Source organism: Carettochelys insculpta, chromosome 3 (assembly GCF_033958435.1).
Source record: "Carettochelys insculpta isolate YL-2023 chromosome 3, ASM3395843v1, whole genome shotgun sequence".
Taxonomy (NCBI): Eukaryota; Metazoa; Chordata; order Testudines; family Carettochelyidae; genus Carettochelys; species Carettochelys insculpta.
Genome location: NC_134139.1, coordinates 109,590,594 through 109,598,745, shown reverse-complemented (window position 1 = coordinate 109,598,745; position 8,152 = coordinate 109,590,594).

Genomic DNA, 8,152 nt, shown 5'->3' with positions numbered 1-8,152 from the left:
GAAAAGGGATCTGCAGGAGGGAACACATGAAGAGGGAACATGAGGAAAGCCAGCCAACGAAAAACAAAAGTAACCAACAGCAGAAAAATAAAATCTCCAAATAAGAAGGAAAAATGTGCATTTTTTTGGTGGTAATCATGATGATCAGATTGAACTGAGCAGAGAAATGAGCTGTACATGCAAAAGATACAGACGCTGAGGAGAAAGATGGGCACCAAGCAGCTGCCTAGGTGCCAAGAGTGATTTGTGGCCTTTCATGCCAATGCCTGAAGTACCCAGAGAATGAACCACTGGAAGACAAGCGCACTGCAGAAACGGTGGCTCTGCAGGTCTGCTGCAACCATTCACTCAAAAACAATATGGCATAACAGCATGTTTGGCCATTTACATACAAAATATCATTGGTTTCTTGAGTTGGTGGTTGGTTTGTGCTTTGATCCTGTACTGGGTGCTGTGGGGGCACTGAGGTGGGGTAAAGTTTAAAGCCCTATAGCAAAGTCATTGTTAAATGAGCACTGGATTCAGCCTTGCAACATGCTGAGTACCCTTGGTTTCAGTGCAGGCTGCAGGGGTTTGGCACCTCTAAAAAACAGCCCCCTGAGCATATGTCTATACTTCAGCCTGGGCACCTAGGAGCAGGCAGGGGGTTAGGCTACCTGTGCCACTCTAAGCCTGGGGCTCCAGCAGCTCACCCAAGACTCCATCTCTGCTGCAGCAACCAAGCTGTTACTTTTAGTGTACTAGCTCCAGCAAAGCTAGCACACGTTTCTCTATCCCCAGGGCTCTCTGTCCAAGCTAGAGCTCACCTCCCTGCCAGAGTATAAATACACCTGTGGTTAGGTGCCTAACATTAAGCAAAGAAATTTGAAATAGGTGGCTTATTGCTCTGTCATGAGGAGACAGAACGTGCCATACTCGCTGGCCTGGTGCACCCTCGTATGCCATAATAGAAGCTGATACAGCAACATCAACGGCATGAACCTGCCAGGAGTCCCTTGTTTAACTGATGTATGTGGGACTCAGAGCTGTCTTTACTCTTATGCAGAATATGCAGTTGCATAAGTCACCCAAAAATTGGGGCACTATTGCTTCTTAATATCCATCCACCTGCCTCTTCCTGTTCTTGTTCTGTGTCTCTGCTTCCTCCTAAGATTACCGTATTCGAGCTTTCAAAAAAGAGGCCACGCCGGGAGGGAGTGTATCTGTATCAGTATCTGCCCACTCACCGCGTATTCATGTAGTGTATATACTACAACAAATCAATACGAGGTGAGTGGGTAAATACCGATACAGACAAACTCCCTCTCAGGGGTGGCCTCCTTCTTGAAAGGTCAAATATGATAACCCTCTAAATTAACCTGCAAGTGAAAAACACTGCCAGACCTACTAGCAGAACAGGGAACCAATGAAAGCACCATTCAAGTAGTAATGAAGCCACTTAAGAGGCATTTTGCAAATACTGTTAGTTTCTGAATTTACTGCAAAAACCAAGCATTCCTATAGCACCATAAAGACTAACACATTTATTTATTAGGTTATGAGCTTTCATGGATAAGCCCCATGTCTTCAGGCTCTTCTTTAGAGTGCTACAGGACTGCTTGTTTTTTGGGAAGCTACAGATTAATGTAGTTACCCTTCTGAGTGAATTTACTCTGTTAGGCAATGGGAGATTATTTTAAAGATTGTTATAAAAATATTTCATTAGTGTGTTGCTGAAGATTATAAAATCACATCTCTAAAAAATTGTTGACCCTCCAGCTGCCTTTGTGGTGAGGGGCACCAGTTTAATAGTACTGTGTAGGGCCCCATAAATCCTAAGGAAGGCCCTGGTGGGACTACTTGGGTCCTTACATGTGTTTAATGGCTGTGGTGGACTGGGATCTAACTGGACAAGGATCTGGGTAATGGAGATGGTTTCCATTATCTTTCTGACTCGCAGACACAGCTGACAGGGTACTTACCAGAGAGAAAATGTTGTGTGAGAACGAAAAATCTAACCAGCCTGTGTTTTACGGAAAGCTGTGCTGACAGTGGTACTGAAAGAATGTTATTCATGAGTGTGTTTACGATTAACATAACATGCAGCTCTCTGAAACACAGTTTGCAGGGTGTTAAAGATGTTGTAATCCATGTATTATGGAGGAAGTAATGTACCTTCTGGTAGTTGCAAAACAGAATAATGCATAAAGTCAATGTTGGAGAAGTCAGTGTTAGAGTAGCACATTGTGTTATGGGGGTGAAGGGCGAAGTCCCTGGGGTGAAGCAGGCAGAGGTGGATTCCCTCCCTCAACTCCTTGTTTGATGGCATGGTCTTGAGCCCAACAGGCCTCTCTTGGAAGCACCATCTCTTAAATAGGCAGGACAAGCTTCAACCAAATCACTGCTAGAAATGTAAGCCCCAGGCAATGCATGCAATAATTCAGAAACATGAAAATGAAACAGTGAGTTTTAAGTATGAGAGATCACACCCTTTATCAGAATAAAGCAACTAGAGCCACAACAGCTGGAGAGAAAGGCTGCTCCAGGAGATGCATGGTGAGAAAGCAGGCAAGGAAAAGAGAAGAATAGCAGGTGGTTGGCTGGTGGAAAACCCTATAGAAGCAGCATTGATGGGAGGAGAGGAGAAGAGAAGAAGGAGGATCCTAAATGAGGCACAAATGATCTCTGGAAGTTCTAAACTGGATCTGGGGTGAAGATTGATATTAGTGTATTCAAAATCTTTTCCTCTTCTTAACTGGACTTTGTCAGGGGGGCAAGAGCAGGCTCTTGGGTAGCAACAAGGAGCTCCTTATCTAAGCCTCCTGAAACCCTCCAGAATGATTGTATCCCAGTCTAAAAGGACGCAATGATTCTAGCTGGGTTTTTTGTTTGTTTGTATTTTGTTTTGCTTTGTTTTTTCATTCAGACTGGTCCATCCACCCTTACCACAAAATGCTTGAGATACAGATGTTTCTTCCTCAGTTTCACTCCAAAAGGAGCCTGGACTCAAAATGTTTCATATTTTTAAGTTTCCCATGTACTGAGGCACATAAATCTTACCACATAAACCTTCTGTCAACTAGCAACAGAACACTGCAACTTTATTTCTGTTGTTCTGTGATTTGCCTTTCTTTCAAGTCCATTATGGGTTCAAATTGTCACTTCCTGGTACATCACAGGCCTCTCCCCCACCATTTTTTTAGAGGACCATATTTATAGGCCATTATACCCCAAGCCATCAGATTCTTCGAGGAGCCAGGATGAGGACCGCCTCTCTCATAACTATGGGACTAAACAAACACTCGTATGCTGTTGCTGGCTGGGCTTCTCAATGGGCAGAGGCTTTTTAGAAAGCACGTAATATAGCCCTAGCAACTATGGACACATTTTGCTCTCTAGCATGTGGTTGCTAGTGAACTTGTAAAATATTCTAGCTACCACAAGAGGGATTACAGCATGCCTCTCTCTCTTTGTTTATTGTGGGAGTCAACTGGCTTCAAGGCTGATAATATTTCTTTGTCCTAATCCCTATTAGAACCCAATGGATTGAGGGGAAGTGATCTGTACTGAGCAATCTCCAAAAAGCCTTCTAGGGAAGCAAATACCTGACACCCACAGCCATTTGTTTAAGTGCCTCCAGACCCCCAGATCCAGCTGGGGATTGTTCCTTCCCCAAATGGTGTGGTGGATGGAGATAGCCAGGAAAAGGAGAATGTAGATATTCCCTCTGGAGTTTAGAACTAATCACATTTAAAAGCTTAATGAAAAAAATGCAAGGGTAGAGTCACTCTCAGAGGAGCTGCAGGTTTTGGTTTGTGGGCCTCTTCATGAAAGCCTGTTAAAAATCCTGTGAGGTGTGAGAGACTTTTTCATATATGAAATTTCTTCCCCTAGCCTTTGCATTGGTGGCAGGGTCATTTGGCCCACTGAGATTACTGGCTGGATTTCTGAATTGGAGAGAGACATTTGGGTAAGCATCATATACCGTAAGTAGCTTTGTGAAGACGCTGCACCTGATATTCTGAACCATATGCATCATTTCTACTTGGGCGGTCAAGCATTTTCCTTCTAGAGAGACCTTTAAAACTAAGACTCTTTTAGATGATCTTCTCTCTGTTTCCTTTTCCTGTGTAGCTGGGGCACAAATTCAACAATATTGCTCCCTAGCAGAGGGTCCATCTTGGTGGGAAAAGGTGAGCAGCTTGAGAGGCAGCTGGTTTTTGCCAAAGAAAATTTTAAGATGCCTTTTCTTGAATTTCAAAACATATTTGATGCCTTAGCCACATCACCAATGTCTGTGGTTTCACTGATAAACTAGAAGGGGAGAGATTTCTTATTCATAGAAGCCTCATTGTGTTAAAAGTAGCTGCACAGATTTTTTGCTGGTATTTCCATATAATGGCTTAAGAAGGTCATAATCATCCTTATTGAGCCCAACTAGAGGCCACTTTTTCAGGCCATGGCATTTTAAACAAACTTGCACTTTCCAGCATTAATTCTTTAACGTTTGGATGCCATTTAAAGCCCTGGGATGTCACCTGGCTACAACCAATGCCTTGACAGAATCAGAGAAGGGGAAATGCTCTGCTGGGAGGGTATGTGGGATAGGAAAAAGGGATTGGGAATATTTGGCTGAGTAACACAGGTGCCAGCCCTCTTCCTTAGACATCAGGGGTAATAGAGAAAGAACACCTAATGAAAATGTGGTTAACAACAATTGGTCTGCCTTAAGCGACCAATTAAAATCAACTATTGGTTAGGGTCACGCAAAAAGACTATATAAAGACTGGTCTGGGAGGACTTTTATTAAAAACCTGTTGCGCACTGACAATGTTACCTCGCTTGGTAATGGAACATTTGCAATCAAATTGCCAAGCTCAGTGAACATTCGAACATCAAACGTGGGAGCTGTGTAAAAGGGCACTGGAAACTCCAGTTCTGGGTGGAGGAATTACCCAGTGCAGGCTCTGAAGTCACTTCCACCCAGGGCCCTGGCTTTGTGTTGGGACATGACCATCGCCGTAGGAAATTCTAGGCATCACCCGCACCCTTATATGGCATCTCAGTGAAGCCCAGGATCATGATAGCACAGAGGCAGCTTAAAGCTACTTTGGTGCACTCTTCCCTTTGAGCTGTGAGTTGTTTCCTGCACCCACTAGAGATGCTCAGCTTGTGCCTTTTCATACTTTGTTGTCTGTTTCTATCCCAGGAGGCCTTCTCCTGTGCAAGAGGAATGGTCTGTTGCCCATTCAGGGCCTTGATTCATTCAGTTGCTTAAGTAGAATCATAACTTTACACATAAGCAATCCCACTAGACTTAACTACTCACATGCTTTAAGCTGGGAGCGTGCTGAAAAAGAAGAATTAGATCATTTGGCAGTTGTCCAGCTACTTCGCCTCAGCAGTGCACAGCAGTTGAATCATGGAATGAGGATATGACCAGCACTTAGAGAAGCATAGGAGGGGATCTCAGCCCAAGTTAAGAGAATTATTTTATTTTTGCTCTTACTGAGACAAGCACCCTGTGATATTAATTATGGAGAAGTTTCTTCTTTTTCTCCTTCTGCCTTATTTTGCTGGGCTTTGTTTACTGTAACTAAATGAAATTCTCTCCTTTGCCTCAGGTAGATGCTTATGTAACTTTATGCATAACTTAACTAACCTGAACTTGAGATAATTCCTCAAAACAGCACAACAGTTTCTTGTTAATACGCAGCTCTTGCAAGTTGTCTTTGCATAGGATCAGTGCACCTAAGGCAGAACGCGACTAGGATTCATCACGAAACGTAGAGTGCAGGTTAGATGATTAGCGTCTCCTAGGTACTAACAGGGAGTGCAGTGTGAATTCTGAGCCATTCCGCCCCCTTGTGCAATGGGCAGGTAGGACTGCAACCTCTATGTTCTGGCAGTGCAAGGACTGCTCCTGTATTATCCCTCAGGAATGGTGCAATGGTTAGAAATGGCAAGGCCATTGCTGCATCTCACATACACTAAACACACTCGCCATAGCTAGGTATGGGGCCCACGAATGGTTGTAGCAGTGAACCTGTAGCCTCTGAGCTCATTGGCAGTGCAGAAGGATTCTCTCAGGCAATGTAGTGTCCAGTGTCAGCGTACGCCTTCATCAGTAGAGCAGAACGCCACTTGCTTCCCATTGACTTGTTTGCAAACTCAGTCATTTCAAATTATCAGCCACCCCCGCAGCCACACACACACACACACACACACACACACACACACACACACACGCGCGCACTCCCCTCCAACTACTAACCCATCATCAGCCCTGTGACTCCACCATTTATCAGCAAAAGTTAATCAGACTGAGGCAGTGATGTCTTGCAATATTGATAGACTACAGGTTCGTCTTTCCTGTTTTGGCACCCTCAGGACCTGAGCAGTCCTAGACCAGGGGTTTTGCTGGACCAGAGAAGGTCAATGCCCCCCTGCTGGCCAGCATCCCCTGTTCCTGGGTTCCACTCCCGGCCATCAGCCCTGGACACTGGTCTCCTCTCTGGGTCCCACTGCTCCCCTGCCACCAGCCTGGCTACAGCTTCCCAGCTCCAGTTGGTGCTCCCAGCTGCGGCTCCCCGACCCCCCACCAGTGGCTCCCTGGATGCCACCAGCCTCCAGGCCCCAGCTGTTGCTGGTTGCCCAACCACTAGTGCCTTCATGGCCCTTGAGGCCTTAGGCTCTCCAGCTGCTAATGTCATCCTGAACCGGTTGCAGCTCCCAGCCACTGCTGGCTTCCTGGCCTGCACTGGCCTTCCTGCTGCAGGGGCCAGCTATGGCTGCCCAACCCTGGCTGGAGCTTCCAGATGCCAGACTCCTAGCTGTCTCACACTCCCAGACACTGGGTTTCTCTGTTCCAGCAACATCCATGCTCCCGATGGACCTCAGATGTTGCCAAACCAGAGAGTCCCAGATTTCAAAGGTTCAACCTGTAAAGTATTATAAAGCATTAGCCAACATAAAGCACATATTGGCTGTGTCTACACGTGCCCCAAACTTCGAAATGGCCATGCAAATGGCCATTTCAAAGTTTACTAATGAAGCGCTGAAATGCATATTCAGCGCTTCATTAGCATGCGGGCGGCAGCGGCACTTCGAAATTGACGAGCCTTGCTGCCGCACGGCGCGTCCAGACGGGGCTCCTTTTCGAAAGGACGCCACCTTCTTCGAAGTCCCCTTATTCCCATGAGCTCATGGGAATAAGGGGACTTCGAAGTAGGCGGGGCCCTTTTGAACAGGAGCCCCGTCTGGACGCGCCGCGCGGCGGCAAGGCTCGTCAATTTCGAAGCGCCGCTGCCGCCCGCATGCTAATGAAGCGCTGAATATGCATTTCAGCGCTTCATTAGTAAACTTTGAAATGGCCATTTGCATGGCCATTTCGAAGTTTGGGGCACGTGTAGACACAGCCATTGTGTGAGGAGCAGAATGTCTCCTGAGAGGTTTTACATGTTCCCACAAGTACTAGGGATGTTTACTCAGTACTACAGTGGATCGGGCCATTCATTTGCAGTAGCTGGTAATCAGCAATACGTGTCCCTGTATGAACCTGAGAGATTCTGCTATTTATGTCAATGCACCTTTCAGAGTTTCCCCTTTTTGCTGGCAACAGTTTATGGGAATAAATGACAGGACAATGCAATAATACAAGCTGACCTAAAGCTTGAAGAGTTTTTAAGAACTATGTATGAAAGGACTGATGAATACGAAAAAGCGTAAGAAAGTAAGGGTGTTAGCACAGACCCAGGATCTAATTTGAGCAATGAATAACAGTGTAAATGCCAAAACAACAAGGAGTCCCGTGGCACCAGAAATGCTAAAGAACGTATTAGGGCATAAGCTTTTGTGGGTTGCAGCTCACTTCAGTTTGCCAGGGATTTATGCAAACAGTAAACTCTCTTTCAGCTGGCATTAAAATAACCAGACTATTAAGTGACATTCCATCCAGGTCAGTGGCTCCTCTGGTCTCCCCGCCCACAGCAGTGCCATATGCCAAGCCACCCACAGTGGCTCCTGGTGCAGCAATGCCATGCACCTAGAGCAGGTCCGGGCACAGAGCCCCTCCCAGAGTGGCCATCATATTCAGCCCCCAGCTAAAGCCTCTCCAGGGCATCCTCAGAGCATCTCCATCCTGGACAACGATCCTTCACTCTCACAGACCTTG